Raw genomic sequence first — 21,739 nt, 5'->3', positions numbered from 1 at the left:
ATAAAGAAACCAAGGCAAACAGAGTTAAGTGACTTACCCAGGGTCACACAGTGTCTGAGGTCAGATATGACCTCATGAAGTAGAGTCTTCTGACTTCAGCTTCTGCACTCTATCCACTGCACCCCCTAGCTGCCTAACAAATCAACAAAAATACCTTTAATGACTGGTGAATCTGTAGAGTACAAGCTCTAGGTGCCAAAAAAATTGTGCCAATACTGGATATGTATACTTACATGGCTAGCTTGTGGCCATAGGTGTACAGTATTTTTTCATCCTTGACTGGTCAATTTATAAGCAGTTTTGGTGTAGTGAATAGACAGCCAATCTTTGTTCCATGTTGACACATACTGACTGTGTGACCTGAGCTGAGTTACTGAAACGCTCAATGCTCAAAGCAACCCTTTAGTTTCTGAGAAGTAGCCAATGTGTGTTGGTAGAGGGAGTTTCCTCATTCAGGAATTTCCTATACTAACAAAATTATTTCAATGTCATCCCCAATCTCTGAGCAGCTTATTTACTTCTAAGTATAAACAAAGTACATAATGGATAGAGGGTTAGACTTGGATTCTCTGAGACCTGGATTCAAATCTCACCTCTGAAATTTGCTATGTGGCAATTCTCTAAAACTTTAAGGTTTATAAAACTTTGAGGTATATATTCTGCCTCAGTAGAGACAATGAAATCACAGGTCTTTGATATATTGATATAAAATGTATACATGACCTTCGGAATGGGCAATGGTGGTCCACTTAAGACACTCAAAGTGGTCCATTAGGATAGAACAGCTCCTAGATATGATGTGTACAATATATCCCAGGACAAAAGGCTGGAACCTGATGTGGCTATGTTATAGTCATACGTATTCTCAGCCTTGTCTTTTTTCTAATGTCAGCAAATTGTAGTTAATGCTCTCAGCAGGAACAAGGTATCTTTCTTTCCTTCTTTCTTTTTTTCTCTTACTATATTTGTCTCTTCTCTTCAAATGTCACCAGCTGCATAATCACCAGCTTGCTTTCTTCCCCTTTTTTCTTTCCTTCTTTTTTTCTTTCTTTAAACTAAATTTTATTTCTTCAATTAACAAGCATTTATTTTCTCATGCTCTGCCCACCTACTAGGAAAAATAAACAACCCTTTAACAAATACGCCTAGTCAAGCAAAACAAGTCCCCATATTGTCTATGTCTGAAAGCATATTCTCATTCTTTACCTTTAGTCCATTGCCTCTCTATCAAGAAATGGATAGCATGTTTTATCATGGGTCCTCTGAAATTATGACTGCTTATTGCATTGCTTAGAGAATTTGAGGGTTTTAAAGATGTTTGTTTTCACAATGTTTGGTTATAATATAAGTTGTTCATGGTGGCTTTCTTCACTGCATCAGTTCATGCAAATCTTCCCAGGTTTCTCTGAAACATCATTTCTTACAGCACAATTATATTTCGTTACTTTCCCCCAGAAGAATGGGTGTATGAGAACAGCCTTGAAGGTGGCTGAAGTAGGCAGTTTGGAGCACTTAGAGCTTGGTCAGACAGCAGAGACACGAAGGTCATGCATTGCATCTCATACCATAGCTCATCGTTTTGGCTTTTGTCTTGCCACAGGACTTTGATGACTCTGGAAGACAGAGTGAGGCTGGCAACTTTGTGCAACTCACTTAAATCCGATTCACTCTCAAGTTAAGACATCAATGATCCTCTTTGAAAATGAAGAATGAACAATAATTTTGTTACACATGTATATCATAATTGGTTCAGTCATTAACCAGTTGATGGGCATCCCCTTCATTTTCAGTGCCTTGCCAACCCAAAAAAAAAATCTGCTCTAAATATGTATAATTTTTTTTCCCTCTTTCTTTAATCTCTTTGTAGAACAGCTCTTATAATGGTATCGTTCTAATCTCTAACTATGCTAGAATAAAAGGGGAGAAAGAATTTATATAGGAGAGTATACAGGATAAGGTGTTTAGTTAAGGTACAATAATGGGAGGCCAAATGATAGCGATACATAAGATGAATGAAGACAAAGTAGACAATCCTACATTACATTTCCCTATATGGCTTTACCTGGGTGAGGGATAGATACAGAGACTAGAAAGTTCCTGCATTAATGAAGTTTAGTAGAGAGTGGACCCTCAACCACTGAATTGCATTGACCATCCACTGCCATTGTGGTAGCCATTAAATAGTCCCACAATGACAAATGATCAGAGTTGAAAAGGACCTTCAACTTCAAGATAAAGCATCATGGGTCTACACAGTGCTGAAATACCTGGATGAAAAATGAAAACTTTCATCTGCTGCCAAGACATTTATTTGGGTTCCCAGTCAAACTGCTCCCTTGTCACATTCCCAACTAGATCTGAGTTTGAATCCTATCTCAGGTGCTGGTTGTACGACTCTTGGCAAGTCACTTAACTTCTTTTAGTCCAAGATTTCTCATCTTTAAAATGAGAATTATAAGAACACCTACCTGATAGGATTATGAGAATAAAATAAAATGATATATGTAAATCTTTGAAGTGCTATGTAAATGTTGGCTATCGTTATTAGCTATTATACATCCTGTTCAATGCTCATATCACAATATCTTGGAGACAGGAGTAGAAAAACCCAATATATGTTACAGTGGTTATTTTTCAATAAACGCAGGCTGTAGTTTCTGAGTGAGAAAAATAATGATTTCCAATTGGAACTCTGCAAACATTATTCATTTTCTTAATAAGCTATTGGGATTCATGCATCATCTTTTATATAACCACATACTAGGGCCATTAGAACACTTGAAAGAACAGCAACCACAGCCAAGTCGCTACCGGCTTTACGATCCTAGTTTGAGAAATAACTGCTGAGAACTTTACTTTTAATTATCTCTTCTCTGCATGCTACAGATCTGTCAGTCTGCTAGTCTGTTAGTCAATCAATAACATTAATGAAAAGCTTACCACACATAGACCTCTGTCCTAGGTCCTGTTGGGAGATACAAAAGAAATAGGAGACATGGTCTCTGCCTTTGAGGAGCTTAAAATCTAATTGAGGAGCTATATATGAATGAAAAAGCCTTACCAATCCCATTTTACTGATATTTTTAAAGTTTTATTTATGTTTTTGTGTTACTCAATTAACACCCCTAACCAATTAAAAATTTTAGTTAAGCAAAACCAACCCAACACAGTCACCCTGTCTGTAATCATAAACAACATTCGGTTACCTTGTCCCCTCCTCAACCTCACCCTCCTCTCACAGAAGAGAGGTGTGCTTCATCATTTGTTCTTTTAAATCATCGTTGGTCATCGCATTTGAACGGAGCTCATTGGCCTTCATAGGGAGGGGGGAGTACTTAGCAACTTTTTGAAAGTCACATCGTTTTTCCCTCTAGTTTCCTTTAAGGTTCAGTTCAAGTATCATCTACATTAAATGATTGTACTGATGCCCCTACTCCCAGCTGCTACTACCTCTCCGGCCAAAATTACCCTCTCCTTATGTTGCATATATTGGGTATATTTTCTCATGCACACATATTGTGTTCTCAATAGAACACAAATTCTTTTAGGGCAGGAAGTGTTTCATTTTGTTTTTATATTTCTAGTGCCTAGTACATAGTAGGTGCTTAATAAATGCTTGATTGATCAATTATCTTAGCTATGTGTCTTATATCCTCCTAATTAAGTGTGGGTTCCTTGTCAGTCTTAATTTTTCCATTTGTATCCCCAGGTATAAGAATAGTGCTTCACACATAATAAATGACTATCATTCATTCATGTCAACTTCAGTATTTGAATGGATTGGATACTTTATCAATGTGGGTACTTCCTCAAATGGTACAGATTGAAACCTATGCCATGTTCTCTCATTCTGGTTGACTTCACATGCTCTGACAAAATTTACACGGTAGAGTCTACCCCATGAAGTAGGGGAGGGGCTTCCTGGGTCTTTACATTACCCAGTGTAACACATAAGTTATCTGTCTCCCCTCACTCTTACTACAGGACCAACCACCATCTGGTTCTACATCTTTTGAATGCTATCCTCTTTCCAGTTATTGTTAGCAATACATCATAGCCTATTATCCATCTCTCCACTGCCTCATCAGTGAGCCACAATTTAGATTCTTTGGCAATTCTGTGTCTTCATGATTCACAGGCCTTCCTCTGATAACTCTTCATGGTATGGAGGTGACCTGGTTTCTTGGAGGTTATTCCAATGGTCTCCAATCTACATCAAGTTCTTCCATGGTGTGGATGTGAACTGGTTTCTTTTTTGATATATTTTTATTTATTTCATTTAATATTTATCAATTACATGTAAAAAAATTTGACAGTTTTCAAAATTTTGAGTTTTAATTTCTCTCCCTCCTTCTCCTCTCCCCTCCTTAAGAAGACAAGCAATTTTATGCCAATTGTACATGTGAAGTCATACAAAACATATTTCCATATTCTCCATATTTCAAAAGAAAACGGACAAAAAAAATAAAGGTTTTTTAGAAATATGATTTGATCTGCATTCAGAGTTCATAAGTTCTCTCTCTAAAGGTGAACAGCATTTTTCATCATGGGTCCTTCAGAAATGTCTTGAATCATTGTCTTGATCAAAGTAGCTTAGTCTTTCACATTTGATCATCCTCAACAATATTGTTGTTACTGTGTACAATGATCTCCTGGTTCTGCTCACCTCACTCTGCATCAGTTCATATAGGTCTTGCCAGGTTTTTCTGAAATCCCTCTGTTCATCGTTTCTTATAGTACAAGAGTATTCCATCACAATCCTATATCACCAATCCCTAATTGATGGACATTTCCTTGATTTCCAATTCTTCGCCACCACAAAAAGAGCTGCTATAAGTATTTTTGCACAAGTAGGGGTGACCTAGTTTCTTGAAGGTTATTCCAGTGGTCTACAATATCCATCAATTTCTCCCATGTCGAGAAGCATTGAAAATGGTGCTGGAAATTCTTTATTTTGAGAAACAGACTCAGTAAGTAAGATGAGGCTCATCACTCATAGGCTGATGGCTTAGCATTGAGTTTTTTGGAAATAGAAGTCTATGAAAAAAATAAAATATAATAATAATAAGATTAGCATTTATACAGTACTTTGAGGACTGCAAAACACTTTACATCTGTAAATTAACTTGATCTTCATAACAACTCTATGAGGTAGGTGCTATTATTTATTATTCCTATTTAGGACTCCAAATCATAGGCTGTATCCTCTGTGTGAGCAAGTGCCAATTTGATTTATAATTTGGACTGACTTGCTCGCATATATGTTGCTTCCCCAATAAGTAAGCTCCTTAAGGTCCAGAAAGATAGTATGATCATAGAATCATATACTTTAGAGCTGGATTGAATGGATCACTTAATGACCTCATTTTTTCAGTTGAGGAAACTGAGGCATAGAGAGGCTGATTATTTAGGGTCACAGAGCTGGTAAACATCTGAGGTAGGATTTGAATTTCATTTTCCTGACTCTACATCCAGTGTAATCCACCAACATACCTCTCCACAGGCAGATTGGATAGGGAACCAGACTCAGAATCAAGAAGACCTGGGTCCTATCCCTGCCTCACATGTTACTAGTTGTGTGGTACAGGACAAGTTACTTAACGATCCTGTCTCAATTTCCTTATTGACAAAATGATGGAGCTGTACCCAGTGGCCTCTAAGGTCCCTTCTAGCTCTAAAATCTGTCATCTAGGTCAGGAATCATCTTATTCTTGCCTTCACAACTTGGTGCTGAGCACATAGCAGGTGCTTATCAATACATGGTAATTGAATTTAATTGAATAAATACAAATTCATGCGGTCCATAAGTGCTAAGGAGACAAAACAGAAGAGAGTTTGAAATCTGTTTGTTTATCAAGGAGGTCCTACCGGAAATGATAAATTTTACCTTGGGCCTTGAAGTGGGCAGAGAGTATGAACTGTTCTGTGATTTGGCAGAAGCACATTTTAGCTGTAAGAGATGACATTGAAAAGATGCTTATAGCTCAAGGATCAGTGATTTCATTGGAATAGGCACATGTTCCATCTGTTCCCAGTGCAACCTCTCCAACTAAATAGTTCAAGAGGCAGAATGGTGTAGTGCATAGAACACTGAATTGGAGTCAAATAGTCAATCAACGAGCATTTATTAAGCATCTACTATATACTGGGCTCTGTGGGATAGAAATCAAGGCAAAAACAACCTTTGCCCTGAAGGATCCTATATTCTAAAGGGGGAGACAACATATCAATAACCAGGTATTTACTAGAGATATAAAAAGCAGTTAAAAGGTAGAGTCAGAAGGAAAGGATCCTAATAAGGGGTCCCAGAATGACCTCCTGAAGAAGGTGGCATTTGAGTTAAGTCTTGAAGAAAACAAAAAGATGGAAATAAGGAGTCAGAGCATTCCAGATAAGGGGCAAAGTACACAGAGATGGGATATAGAGCGTTAGGCTCCAGAACCAACAAGAAAGCCAGAGTTACTAAATAGGAGAGTTCACTGAGAACAGTAAAGTGTAGGAATATTGAAAAGGTAGGAAGAAGTCAGGCTATGAAAAGCGGTAAATGCCCAAAGAGGATTTTTTATTTTTCTCTGGAAGTGACGGGGAATTCAGTGAGTTGGGGGGAGTGACATGGTCAGACTACTGCTTTAGAAAAATCACCTTGTGATTTTTCTAAAGTAGGGGATGGATTAGAACTGAAAGAGGTTTGAGGCAAAGATACAAGACAAACGACTATAGACCATGTTGGAGAGACTCAGGGCCTGAACTAGAGTGAGTAGAGAGAAGTGAACATATAGTAGAATGATATGGAGGTAGAAATGAAAAGATTTGGGAAAGAATCGGATATGTAATATGAGAGTGAATGAGGAGTTGAGGATGACCACCAGGCTATGGACCTGTGTGACTGTAAGGAAAATGGTTCTTTCAATAGTGAAAGGTAAATTTGGGAGAAGGGAGAGTTTTGGAGAAGAGATAATGAAGTCCATTTGAACATGTTCAGTTAGAGATACCTACAGGACATCCAGTTCAAGATAACCAAATCCAGTGTGATTTTAGCACAGACAAGATTAGGGCTGAGAATCATCTCCTTGGAGATGATAGTAGAACTCATGGAGGTTCATGAGATCACCAAGTAAGACTGTATAGGGTAAAACGAAAGGAGGACCATGACAGAGCCTTGGGGGATACCCACACTTAGTGGGCTTGGATGAAGATCCAGCAAAGGATACTGTGGAGAGGTCAGATAGGTAGGAGGAGAAATAGGATGAAGTAATGTCATAAAACCTAGAGAGGAGATCATATACAGGGTGATATGAGGTGAGCATATAAAGGGTGATCGACAAAGTCAAAGACTGAAGAGAGGTCCAAAAGGATGAAAATTCAAAGAGGCCATTGTTAAAATATTATTGGTAACTTTGAAGAAAGAGTTTCATGTGAATGATAAAGTCAGAAGCCAGACTGTAGAAGACTTAAAAGTGAGTGAGAAGAGAGGAAATGGAAGAAATGTAGATAGCTTTCTCAAGGAGTTTAGCCACAAAGGGGGAGAAGGAGTTCAGGTGAAAGCTACTGGAGACAATTGGATCAAGTGAGGGTTTTTTAAGAAGGGGGAGCCAGGTGGCAGTTTGAAGACAGCATACAAAGAGGTAGTAGATAGGGATTGAAGATTATAGAATGGAGAAATCTATTGCACAAGACTAGACAGGACAGGATCAAGGGTGCTGAGAGGGGCTGGATTTGGCCAATAGAAGGAACATCTCTTCATCTGAGACCAAAGGAAAGGAAGAGATAGTGAGGGAAGATCTCTGAATGATGTGAGAATGGCCTCATTTTGTGGTGAAGTATAAGCAAGGTCCTCAGCTGAAAGGATGGCGAGGAATGGGTATTAAATTAAGAGAAACAAACATTTTGAAAAGCCATTGTGGATAGCAAGATAATGTTTAGGGAGGAAGAGAATATTTGTTTAGCTACAGTGAGGGCCCATTTGAGATTAGACAGCATAAATAGGTGGTGAATTTAATCAACACTTTCATGATTTCCTCTAGCTCCCTTGAGCAGGGAATGACATGGATGGTGAGTGGAATCTATGGCTGGGAGTTTGCAAGATATAACTGGTGATAGATCAAGGGAGCAAAGAATTTGAGAGAAGATGACTGTGTGGAACTGAGCTGGTTCATTAAGGGATAGAGATGGGGAGGAAGGAAAGTAGAGTCAGAACAGGGGTAGTGACCTAGAAAAGGAGAGAGGAGTAGAGCGAATGGGGGTCATAATGAAGATCATTAGGCAGAGGGAATAGCAATGACCAAGGAATGATAAAATATGATGACCAGATAAAGGAATTTTGGAGTTTGTGAACACGAAAGTGGAACACTCATGGATAATGACCAAGGATATAACTATATGAAAACACGTAGTGTATGTCTGGGGTAGCAAGGTGATGAAGTAGATAGAGTGATTACCCTGATGACTTTCCAGTGGGGAGCCATCACAAAATGAAAACAGGTTCATCAGACCATGATGGTTTGATGGTAATATTCATTATTCTAACTCAGCCCCTTCACTCTGCCAGAGCTGGGGCAAGGTATCAGTTTGCCCTAGGCACGGTTTGAAAATTGCATCCCTATCGCTGTCCACTGGAAGATATAAGCCTTACATATGATCTATCATAAAGAAAATATCTATAAGCCATAATGAGCAAGTTTTCCTGGCATTACAACAGGTACATTTATGAAAAACAACATTAAAAGTTTCACTTAGTTGTAGTACACAATCACCCTCCCCCTATTTTTCCCTCTTCCTAGTCCTATGCTTACAAAACAACCTTTTATTTAAAACAAATTTTCAACATCTTAAATAGACTTTCCTACTGGGAAGAGAGTTGTTCTGGCCAGCTGACATGCATATTCAATAAACTTGGCAGCTATATTTCCTACTTCAGATTAATAAGCTGCCATTTGTGATTTATCAAGAATTCTTGTATGGCTGGGAAGCAAAAAATCAGTTCCCTAGATCTTGATACCTTAGGCCAAAGACTTTGCCCAGTAACCTGTTTATACCTCTTTTAAGGACTTAGTACATGATATGTGTTGTAGTTATCTAGGCAAGGGTCATTTTCTACTGTCCATGACTGTCCATCCCCTAAGGGCAGAGATAAGAATGGGGAAAGGGACACTATTTGTGATATCACTCATAGAAGAAACTCTCTGATGAGAAGATTCCCCCCTACCATTGCAAAGTGGTACCTTCTTAGTCATTTTTCATTTTAGAGGGTTACCTAGCACTGAGAGTGAAATCAAGTCAAGCCAACAAGTCTTTATTAAGAGTGAAGCTCCTGGGATACAAAAAGGAGACAAAAATAGTCCCTACCCTCAAATTGCCCCCAGTCTAATGGGAGACACAAGATGCCAACCTCTATGGATAAACAAGCTACTGACAGGCTAAGTTGGAAAGACTCAACAGAGGGAGGTACTAACATTAAGGAGCCTGGTAAACAGTCCTTGCAGAAGATGGGGTTTTACCTGGCAGCTGAAGGAAGATAAGGAAGCCAGCGGGGAGATAAGGAGCCATGAAGGACAGTGAAATGTCTAGCATTCTTGTGCAAGAAACAGTCACTGGATCATAAAGTATACAAATTGGAGCAAGGTACATAAAGACTGGGAAGGTTGAAAGAAGCTAGGTTACAAAGAGCTTTAGAAGTCAAAAAAGAGAATTTTCTATTTGAATCTGGAGGCCCCTGGAGTTCAGTGAGTCTGGGAGTGATTTTTACTTGAGGAAGATCACTTGAACAGGTAGACTGGACCGAGGAGAGACTTGAGGCAGGGAGACCAGCCAGAAGGCTTTTGCAATAACCCCAGCATGAGATGATGAGGGTTTGAGCCAGGATGATGGCTTAAGTGCCTTGTCCAAGATCACACAGTCACTCTATGTCACAGGTAAGACTTGAAACCAAGTCTTTTTCCAAGTCCAGCTCCTTATCCATTCCCACTCACCGTTCTTTATAAGGACAGAGACTAGGTCGTATTTAACTTAGCACAGAAGTAACTTAATAAAATGTCTACTAAATTGAAAAGATTAAATGTAGTTCCTGAGGTTGCAAAGCTGAAGACCAGACCCATGTACCCAACATGACCCCTCTAAGACACAACCACTCTCTGAAGCCCAGAGTAACTAACTTTTAGCTACACAAGATGTACTGTGCCAGGGAGGATTTGAACTCAGGTCCTCCTGATGTCCAATATTCTATCCACTTTGACAGTTAACTGTTCTACAGTGGGAAGAACCAACCAATTCATCTCCCATCAGCAAAGTCTATTCTCCAAGAGATACCAAGAGGCCTATCCATACCTCCAAAGAAAGATACAAAGTCTTGAACAAAGCTTCAATTCCCTGTGAATACATTAGGTTGACTGGGCAATTTCCTGGTTCAGTTCTCTACATAAGTACCTTCCCTGTTCTCAAGGATCTGACTGTCATTCAGTCAATGAATAAACATTTGTTGCTGTGACTGAAACTCATTGTAATCCCCTTTGGGATTTTCTTGGCAAAGACAGTGGAGTGGTTTGTCATTTCTTTCCTTGGTTCATTTAACAGATGAGGAAACTGAGGCAAACAGGGTAAAGTGACTTGCTCAAAGTTACACAGTTAGCAAGTGTCTGAGGCCATATTTGAACTTGAGTCTTCCGGACTCTAAGCACAAGCTCTAAACACCGCAACACCTAGCTGACCCAAACAAGTGTCAAGAACCTGCTACTTCCATGTGCTATGACAGGAGCTAGGGGAACAAAGACACAAATAAGGCAACAATCCCTGTCCTAAAGGAGTGCATGTTATCTGAAGGGAGACAATGTAAATCACTACACACAAAACGAAATCGGGAAAGTGATCAGGCCTGGAATTTCCTTAGGATAAGAAACTTCCTAGGTGAGGAAACAGTCTATCGGTGCCATTCATCACCTTCTCTACAGCTGGGCAATCCAAGCTGCCCAGAAAGTTCCTTGCTCAGGGTCACACGTCAGGGTATATGTGAGAAACAGAAAGTGAACCCAGATCTTTGTAGCTTCAAAGCTGATGCACCAGCCACCAGGCCACAAAGTCTTTCTCAGTACAAAGTATAAAATAAATGCAAGGCAGATGTTGGTGGGGAGGAGGCAAGAATGGCTCTGTGCAGGTGTTTTAGCAGTTTTGAAGGAAACAGTATCCTTAAGAAGTAGCATGGTATTTAAGGTTCCCAATTCTCTGGCACCTGTTTATTACCTGGCCAACATATTTCTCCTCTTCCACCTTAACACACTGAACAGTACTGACAAAGTACTGGTTATCACCTGACAAGTCTTGCTGGCTCTTCCTTTCCACGAATTTGCACAGGCAGTCCCTCATGCCTAGAATGCCGTCCTTGCTCCTCTCAGCTTTTCAGAATCAGCTTTCAAGACTCAGCTTGGCTACCACCTCCTCCTTCACCACCTCAGTCGTTTCCTCTGACCTGTCCAGCTAATAGCATTCTCTCTGTCTCAGCCACTTTATCCAGTCTCTCTCTCCCTCCTATCTCTCTCACTCCTGTTCTCTGTCTTTTTGTCTCTCTCTCTGACTGTCTCTGTCTCTGTCTGCCTTTGTCTCGGCCTCTCTATCTCTATCTCTCCCTCCATTTCTCCCTGTGTGCATGTCTCTGACTCTGTCTCTCTCTCTGTCTCTCTCTCTGTCTCTCTGTCTCTGTCTCTGTCTCTGTCTCTGTCTCTCTCTCTCTCTCTCTCTCTCTATCTCTATCTCTATCTCTATCTCTCTCTCTCTTCTGAAATATTGTTAGAGCACTTGGTTTGTCTACCTCATTTCACCCTCAACCACACTTGCCATATCACTCCTGGGTAAACCGTCAATTCTCTGAAGGCATGGAGTAGGTCCTTTTCATTTGGGTATTACCAGTGCCTAGCACAATGCTTTGCGCATAACAGATACTTAATAAATGTCAATCATATTTAAGAAATCCAACCCTAGTCCTGTAGGCCTGGCAGTCCCCTTTTATTAACTTTTTTTTCAATATAGAGCCTGATTATATTGTCTTTCTGTTTCATGGTCCAAGGAACACATACCCATTTGCACACATCTGTTCTGCTGCATGAAGAACACAAGCCCATTAAGTGTAGCATGCGAAGATTGATATTTGTAGTCTAGGAATGCAGAAATCCGCGTGCTAATGGCAGAGGGGCGTCATCATTAATATTACTCATCCTGACTCAGAGCTGCTCTGGAATTCCTCATTTGCATAATAGCAACTGCAAGATAGATGGGTATTAGAGTGGTTGTATTAGTAAGAGCTGTCCTTAAAGGTTAACACTAAGGAAATTATAATCAAATTACTCAAAATGATAGAAAAGCATGCAACTGACACACTGTTTCTGAGCATCCACATGAAATCTTAGCCCCAAATACCCTTGAATCTGTATTACTCTGGATAGATTAGCATTTAAGTGATGCAGTGGATAGTGTACTAGACTCAGAGTCAGGAAGTCCTGGGTTCTAATCCTGCCTCAGATGCTGAGGCACTGTGTGTCTCTGGTCAAGTCACTTGGTCTCTCTCAACCTCAATTTCCTCATCTGAAACTGCAGATAACAATAGTACCTACCTCGTAGGATTGCTATGAAGATCAAGTCAAATAAGACAGCATACGTAAAGCACTTTGCAAACCTTAAACTGCTGTCTAAAGGTTAGTTATTATTATTATCATCTTAGTTAATGGGTTCAAAGGTCACTGCAGATAGCAACTGCAGCCATGACATTAAAAGACGCCTGCTCCTTGGAAAGAAAGCTATGGCAAATTTGGACAGCAGACTAAGAAGCAGAGACATCACCTTGCTGACAAAGGCCCATACAGTCAAGGCTAAGGGTTTCCCAGTAGCAATGGGCAGCTGTGAGAATCGGACTATAAGGAAAGCCAAGTGCTGTGGAATCAACATTTTTGAATTGCGGTGCTGGAAGACTTTTGAGAGTCTTCTGGACAACAAGGAGATCAGATCAGTTAATACTTAAAGAAATTAACAGACTATTCACTGGAAGGTAAATACTGAAGCTGAAGCTTAAACACTTTGGCTACATAATGAGATGACAAGACTCAATGGAAAAGCCTCCAATGTTGGGAAAGATTGAAGGCAAAAGGAAAAGGGGATGGCAGAGGATGAGATGGATAGTGTCATGGAAACAACAAACATGAACTTGGACAGACCTCAAGAGATAGTAGGGGATAGAAGGGCCTGGTGTGCTATGGTCCATGAGGTCACAAAGAGTTGGACATGACTGAATGACTGAACGATGACAACAACAAGTTAACGATCCATTTTTCTTGTCATCTTTTGGGAAGTCCACAACACCACAGAGGAGTTTCAAATAGGAAATCTCTACATTGAAGAAGTTATTGCAATGTCCCCTTGTTCATTGCAGAAGCCTCTGTAATCTATGTTCTAGCTATCCATGCCCTTACCTTCCAACCTCCTAGATATCTTTGGTGGAAGTGGCTTTTGGCTTTGGTCATCCTAAATATACTTCTTCCTATTGTCACACACCTCCAATGTGTCAATGAATCCATGATCTTGTTGGTTTGGGTGCCACATCCATCCATGTCTTCTCTTTCTGTGTAACTCTGGTTGGTATTCTTCACCAGATATGCTAGAGGTATCCACCGGTATAAGAAAGGAAGGACTTTTGTGTCTTCCACTTCTCCTTCCTCAGTTGATAGAAACACAGATGATAAGATATTGATATGTTAGCAATTTGTCAAAACCTTGTTATCCCTAATACTTTCATCTTATCAAATCAAAAAGAGTTAACCCATTACCCAGGTTGAAATTGGCATACTCCTGAACCAGAAAAGCCTGAAGTCAGGCAATCTAGTCCAGCCCATAATAAGGAACTGCTAATGGGGGAGCAGGAGAGAAAATTTCTCCCTCTCCTCGATTCAGCTCTCTTCTTTGCTGCCAGAAGACCCCTTCCTCAAAGCTATTTGGATGTTTCCTCCATGTGTCACCCAAACTCTCTAACTGTACCCACATTTAGCTATTTAAAGACTTCCAAGGACTTGGCCAATTTTCAGCTGGTCCCTTCAAATTCAATCAGAGAAAGGTAATCATGCATCCTTAAAGGTTAATAAGATATTAATATTAACATGTAACACAATACCTCATTACTTCTATTATATGTCCCTTGCTCTCCATGAGCCCAAGGGATAGGGGGAGAATGGGATTTGTAAATCATTTAGCCAAAGACCTGCTACCTCCTTATACTAGATGGACTTGCAATCAGAAAGATCTTGGTTGAAATCTTGTTTCAGACACCTATAAGTTCCTGGGACTGAGCTTGATTGATGAGTACAAATGCACTTAGCTTACTATATCTAGCTAGGTCCAGCCCGGACTACATTTCACATTCCTTTTACCTATATTCGCACCCCATGTTGCCATCATCTCTTCTGATGAACTTCTCTATCCTCCCACAAACATTTTTTACCTCCTGCTCTGGACACACATAATCAATACTTCTGAAAAGTGGGTGCCAATCAGCTGGCCCTTTGGAATATCTCACCAACCTCATGACTCTCCAGCATGAGTTCCCTAAAAATTTATGTTACAGTATCCTCACCTGGGCCCTGACTATAGAAGAGCAATCCTTTTATGTTTCTTTGATTGATTCACTATCTCACTCAGTGCACGAGCTATTTCAAACCTTTCTATTTCTTTTCAAGTCTCCTTTGACACCTCCTCAACTACCCCTCTTACATGAGGACTTTGCTTCATTATTCACTGAAAAAAATTAAGGACACTGTTCTCTCATGCTTCTCCTTCTACCTATGTGACCATTCCCCAGTCTCCTTTGCTGATCTTTAGCCAGGTCACAACAAGAAACTATGAGTGTTACCCAAGGCTCAATCCTGAGGCTCCTTTCCCTCTCTGTTCTCTCACTTGGTCATCTCATCAGCTCCCCAAATCTATCTATCCAGACCTGATCTTTCTCCTGAGCCCCAGTTAGCCTCACATCGCCAATGAACTGGATGTCCCAAAGGCATCTCAAACTCAACATGTCCAGATCAAAACTCATTATCTTCCCCTCAAAAAACTCATGAACAAATCACTTGACGTTTCTTGGCCTCAGGTACCTCATCTATAAGGTAGAAATAATAGCACCTCCTCTACAGAGTTCTGGTAAAATTCAAATGAGAAAATGCATGTTGTTTGCAGAAAATAAACATTTTCTAAATGTCAGCTGTTATTGGCAGCAACACGCTCTGATTTCCAATCATCTTGAGAATCAATGTCTCAAAGCTCTCAAAAATCCCTTGCCTCCAGCTGTGATTTCTTCTGTGTACCCTACATGGGGCCTTTTTAAAAAAAAAAAAGAAGAAGAAGAAGAAGAAGGAAAATGCAAAGGATACAAAAGCAATAAACTGGTCTGATTTTGTGTTGGATTGTTTTCCCATCTTGCTTACCTCATGTTGAAGGCTTAGAGTAATTTTCTATCCTACTAATAATCTTTACCCAAAGCACAAATTGATCGCAAGAGTGGCAGTTCCTAAGGTCAGGTCATGAGTAAATATCACTTACATTTTGATGAGGTCCAATCTTATGGGTAAACAGCTGAGAAGCTGTTCACCCACCCACAGTGAATTAAGAGCCGTGGAAATGGCAGCATTACGTCACATCAGGCCTCTGTCTTCTGACATTGAATCTGATCATCTATAAAGTTCCTCTGACGTCTACCATTTTTGAATTCTATGCTTTGGTTACCCAAGTTCTGGTGGCCATTTCTGAGACACAGAACATTATTTGGAGTACGAGGACCTGAGTTCCAGGCCCAGATATGACCCTTGGGGATTCAGCCCCATCACTGATAAAATAAGGGGGTTGGGCTGCTAAGGAAGCTTCTAGCTCAGATTCTAGAATCCTTTGGAGTCTGGCTCTGTGTAGAGGGCAGGGTGACCTAGTGAGGAAACCCTTCATCAGTGAATTAACCCTTCATGAATGTATTAACTAGTTCTGGGTCACAAAGGTTCACTTACTGCTTTGGTAAAATATCTGTCCTGGAATAATAAATAGCAGCGTCCCTTTTCAGAACTTTCTCTCCCAACTCACTCTAGAAAACAGGAAATAAAAATATTATTGCTTTCTTTGAACAGACAAGGAAACTGAGGCTTAGAAAGGATCAGTGACTTGCCCACAGTCACAAGGTTGAAATCAATCAATAAACATTTATTAATCATCTATTATGTGCCAGATTTTGAGCTAAGTTATGAAAAACCATGAGTTTTTTCCACAACATGACCCCTCAGTTTCCTCTGTAAAAAATTTTTAAAACTTTTAAAAAATATTTTTAAACATTTTTTCTCCTGTAAAATCAGCTGGAGAAGGAGATGGCAAACCAGTATCTTTGCCAGAAAAACTCCCCAAAAATGGGGTCACAGAGAACAAGACTGAAACAACTCAACAAGAACAACATAACGAGTGGGTCGGATTAGATGACATTTAAAGTCCTTTGTAACTCTAAACCTGCTGTTTTAAACCAGGGGTGGCTGAATCCATGGAGCTGCACTTTAGGATCTAGAGGGCCACATGTGCCCTCAGGGCCATAGGTTCCTCACCTTTGTCTAGACATAGAAGAGTCTAGAGACAAAAACCAAGCTCTCCTATAATTGCTGATGTGATCCTTTCACTGTGAGAGGCAGTATGATAAAGTACAAAGAGTACTGGATTTAGAATCTGAGGGACTGGATTCAAATCCTGACTCTAACACTTAATACCCATGTGACTTTGGGCAAGTCAGCCTGTCTGGGTCTCAGTTCCCTCAGAAGTAAAACAAAGATGCTAGATTAAATGACTCTTATAGCTCTAAATCAACAGATCTCATTTCTGTTATTAACTACTGGTAGAACTCTCACTGGATATCGCTCTGGGCCTCAGTTTCCTCCTCTGTAAAATGAAGGGGTTAGATTAGATGGGTTCTGAGGTTCCTATTAGGTCTAAATCTATGGTCTTATAAATTGCTTTGTCCTTTGATTACAACAGGGAAGGAACTGAATAAATAAAGTCATGAGTTATTTTTTTACAGACTATTGTAAACTTAGAGTAACTTTCCGCCCCAATCTTTGTTTTTAAAGCTATAACACGATTTTGATTTTGCAAAATTTGATTACACCAAGTTCTCTTATTCTGGCACATCAAGATCTTACCACTGAAACTCTTCCTGGTGTTAAAACAGATGGAAAATTCTGAAATATGTATGTATGGAATTCTGTTTCGTGACTATCAAAATATGCCAACCAGTTCAATGGCATTTGGAATTATGTAATCAGGAATGTTTTCAGGGATGCCCTTTGATGTGTTAAATTAGCAAAATAGAATCCCAATTAGAATTTCAGATCACCTGAGAGGCAGAAAAAAACCTTGGAGGTGTGTTAAAGAATTTACTCAAATTTGGCAATGAGGTAAACAGTGTCACTTTTTAATGAAAGATTTAATTCACACAGACTGAAGACAACAGATATTTAGCTAACCGATTCTTGTTGATATTTGATAACTTCTGTTACTCCAAAAATGCTACTTCCTTCCACTGCCCAGGGAATTTTTAAAAATAAAATTAAAAAGCCAATGTGTGGTAGTCTGGAAAGCTCCCCGGTTCTAGTGTCAGAGAACATGGGTTCAAACCCCAACTTTGACTCTTACTACTTGTGTGACCTTGGACAAGTCACTCAGTCTCCTCATCCGTAAAATGGAGGCAGGAGGTAGGGAGGGGCAGTTAAAGTAAATGATTCTGAGGTCCCTTCCAGTTCTAAATCTATGATTCTATGTATAACTTTAGACAAGTCACATAACCTGCCTGGGCCTCAGTTTCCTCATCTGTTAAATGCTGGGGTTAGAATCAATGATTTCTAAGACCCTTTCTAGCTCTAGATCCAAGATCCTATGAAACTGTTTGCCTGAAACATGATGGTTGTGTACAGTGGTCATTTAGGAAAGCAATCTGTTATAGAAATAATTCTCTGACTTTGCTTCAACCCAAGCTGAGATGACCTATAGAATTTCAAAATTTTTAAAGAAAATTATTGTTTATGCAATCTTCATGTTAATGAACATATCAGATATTTTAATTTCCTGAAGACATGCTAGGTCTTATTAATTTGGAACCAGATTTAATTTTGAGGCAATCTTTTTTAAAAAATCACTCTGATGGTGAAGGCTTTTTTCCCCCTTATTATATATTACTTTAAAACATTTAAAATATCCTCTCTTTCTTAAAATCCTCCTTCATACTCTGACTCAGGGTAACCTAGCTTCAATTTTTAGTCGTTACTTTGCTTTTCAACATTATATTGCTTTAAAATGTTACTTTAAAAATGTTGAAGTGTTGGGTAATTCTGTCAAGCTAAAGAATGACAGTCATTTGCATTTTCTTATTAACACTCATGCAAAATCTCTAAGTTTTGGTGAATTTTGCAATCCATTACTCACTCTCTTCTTTGCCATCCCTCACCCTTCATAGCATATAAAGAGAAAGAACTGTTTCCCTTACACTGTACATAGCTCAGGGTGGGAGGATTTAGTACAACCTCTTTGCAATGGGGCTTAGAGGTACCTGCAGAATGCAGAAGAGAGTTCAGCTGATGACAATCAATATCTGGGTATTATTCAGGGATAAATGGCATCTTACAACTGGGCTACCTCTTTTCTGTCATTGGTTGCTATAGGGACTCCCCTCCCCTAAAGATGCACTTAACTGAAACTGAGGAGAGAACTAAAGTTATAGCCTGGGAACTGTCTGACATCTCAAAGATTACTCCTGTTAAATGGGGAAAAAATAGTCCCTATCTCAAGGAGTTGTTGTAAGGATCAAACAACATAACAATTGTAAAGCATTTTGGAAAAAATAAGTGGTTAAGTAGATACAAAGTTAAGATTGGAGTCGGGAAGACCTCAGTTTGAATCCCACCTCAGACACTTACTAGCTGTGTGACTCTGGGTAAATCATTTAACTTTTCTCAGGCTCAGTTTCTTCAACTGTAAAAAAGGGATTATAATGGCACCTACCTCCCAAGGTGATTGCGAGGATCAAATGAGTAGCATATGTTTGCTTTACAAACCTTAAAGTCTTATGTGAACGCTAAAACATTGTTCCAAAGAGTAGGTGCTAGCATGTCCAGATAAGATGGGAAGATTTTAAGTGGGGGGCGGGGGAGGTGGAGGAGAGAGAGACAGACAAAGATAGATGGATAGATAGATAGATAGATAGATAGATAGATAGATAGATAGATAGATAGATAGATAGGTACGTACATAGGTACATAGGTACATAGGTATGTAGGTAGGTAGGTAGATAGATTAGATAGAAGACAGATGGATAGACAGATGGATAGGTAGATGGTTGGTTGGTTGTTGTCCTTTTTTGAAGAGGAGGACCAAAATGACATCACTATGATAAAGTGAAGTTTCTGACTGTGGCTGATCAGACCAATATGAGCTCAGAATGCTCTACCACAGGTTGGACACAGGCAGTCCTTATGAATTTTTAGGGTGGGTACTCCAAATTTGCACATCCTACATTTACTTTGTGCCATCTCAATTCTGCTTTGCTCATAGAGCACATCACCCTTTCTGATGTGGGCACACCATGCTGAGCAGTCCTGTGCCAGTATCTCCCATGTTGCACAGTCAAATTCAAAGTTCTTGAGAGAGACCTTGAGAGCGTCCTTGTATCACTTCTGACTACCGTGTGATTGCCTGCTCCATGAGAGTTCTCCATAAAATAGACTTTTTGACAAGCACACATTTTGCATTCGAACAACGTGACCAGCCCATAGGAGTTGTGCTCTTTAAAGCACAGTTTCAATGCATGGCAGTTCAGTTCGAGCAACGACTTCAGTTCTGAAAGGTGATCCTCGGAATCTTCCTAACAGTTCAAATGGAAGCAATTCAGTTTCCTGGCATGGCACTGGTAGACTGTCCATGTTTCACAGGCATACAACGAGGTCAGCACAATGGCTCTGTAGATCTTCAGTTTGGTAGTTAGTCTAATACCTCTTCTCTCCCAAACTTTTCTTTGGAGCCTCCCAAACACTGAGCTAGCTCTGGCAATGCGTGCATCAACCTCATTCTCAATGTGTACATCCCTGGAAAGTACACTACCAACGCAAGTGAACTTATCCACAGCATTCAAAACTTCTCCATTTGTTGTAATCGATGGTTCCATGTATGGATGGTGTGGTGGTGGCTGATGGAGCACCTGTGTTTTCTTGGTGTAAATTATTAGGTCAAAATTAGCACAGGCAGCAGGGAAGTGATCCATACTTTGTTGCATCTCAGCTTCAGAGTCTGCATTGTGTGCACAATCATCTGCAAACAGAAAATCATGCACCAATACTCCCTCCACTTTGGTCTTGGCTTAAAGCCTTTTCAAATTGAAGAACTTACCATCAGTATGGTAGTTGACCTTCATGCCATATTCATTCTCATTGAAAGCATTTGACAACATGACTGAAAACATCATGCTAAAAAGCATGGGAGCAAACACACAGCCCTGTTTCACTCCATTAGTGACTAGAAAGGCACGAGAGCATTGTCCGCTATCCAAAACCCGGGCAAACATGCCATCATGAAATTGATGTACAATACTGATGAACTTCCCCAGGCAGCCAAATTTTGACATAATTTTTCATAAGCCCTCATGACTAACAGTCTCAAAGGCCTTGGTCAGATCTGCAAACATTGTGTACAGACCTCTGTTCTGCTCCTGGCATTTCCCCTGGAGTTGTCATGCAGCAAACACCATATCGACTGTTCCTTGGCCCTTTCTGAAGCCACACTGGCTCTCAAGTATATGACAGTCTTCCAGGTGAAGGATCAGCTTATTAAGTAGGACTCTAGCAAGAATTTTGCCAGCAGTGACTAAGAGAGAGATCCCCCTGTGATTGTTGCAGGACAATCTATTCCATTTACCTTTATAGAGATGGACAATGGAGGTATCCTTGAACTCCTGGGGAAAACCTCCTCTTGCCATATAACCTGAAAATTTTCAGTCAACTTCTATGTGAGCAATGATCCCCCTACTTCGTAAATCTCAGCTGGAATAGAATCAGCACCAGGTGCTTTGCCACATGAAAGGAGTCTAATGGCCCTCAAAACCTCTTCTTCAGCTGGAAGTTCAGCTCAGGAGGGATTGACTTCAACCTGAGGTAAACAGTAATGGCCTCAGAATTGATTGATGATGGTCTGTTGAGAACACTTAAGACAGATAGATAGACAGATAAATGGATAGATAGATAGATGCAATCTAAGAACATCCTCCTTGAATTTGATGAAGATCATCAGCAAGTTGGCCACCAATAATTTTTTTTCCCACAACAACTTACAAAGACCATACAAAAAGTGAAGAATGGTTGATGTAGACTACCCAATGTCTGTATCAGTGGAGAGCATATCCACACTGAGGAAGTCATCGATTCTTTAGTTATTTAAGGGGAGAAAAAATTTAAGCTCCCCTGCTCTATTGAGAAGAGAACGGGATGTTTAATTTCTCAACATTGTTGGGAAAGGGGAAGAATCAGGCTAGATTACTGATGGGGAATATGTAGTTAGTAGTGACCCCAGGTATCTACCATTGCACACACCCAAAAACAGTTCAGGAGGTTACAGAGCTCAGACCAGGGGTTTAAACAATCTGTCTTTGCCACTGATAAGACAACCTTGGAAACACTGAAAGATTGCTAGTACCCAGTCTGAGCTGATCCTGAGA

The 21,739-nt window shown here is 40.0% G+C and overlaps 1 long non-coding RNA gene across 1 annotated transcript; it reads right to left on the bottom strand.

The window, feature by feature from the left end:
• Nucleotides 1–3,108: 3,108 nt before the first annotated feature.
• LOC140499212 (uncharacterized) lies at nt 3,109–21,685 on the bottom strand. The gene is made up of 3 exons (XR_011965308.1): nt 13,531–21,685; nt 12,063–12,245; nt 3,109–5,037 (listed from the first exon to the last, which is right to left on the bottom strand). It is a non-coding gene; the product is annotated as an uncharacterized lncRNA (long non-coding RNA).
• Nucleotides 21,686–21,739: the final 54 nt, after the last annotated feature.

This window comes from Notamacropus eugenii, chromosome 4 (assembly GCF_028372415.1).
Source record: "Notamacropus eugenii isolate mMacEug1 chromosome 4, mMacEug1.pri_v2, whole genome shotgun sequence".
In the NCBI taxonomy this organism is placed as follows: domain Eukaryota; kingdom Metazoa; phylum Chordata; class Mammalia; order Diprotodontia; family Macropodidae; genus Notamacropus; species Notamacropus eugenii.
This window is presented reverse-complemented; position numbering and strand designations above follow the sequence as displayed.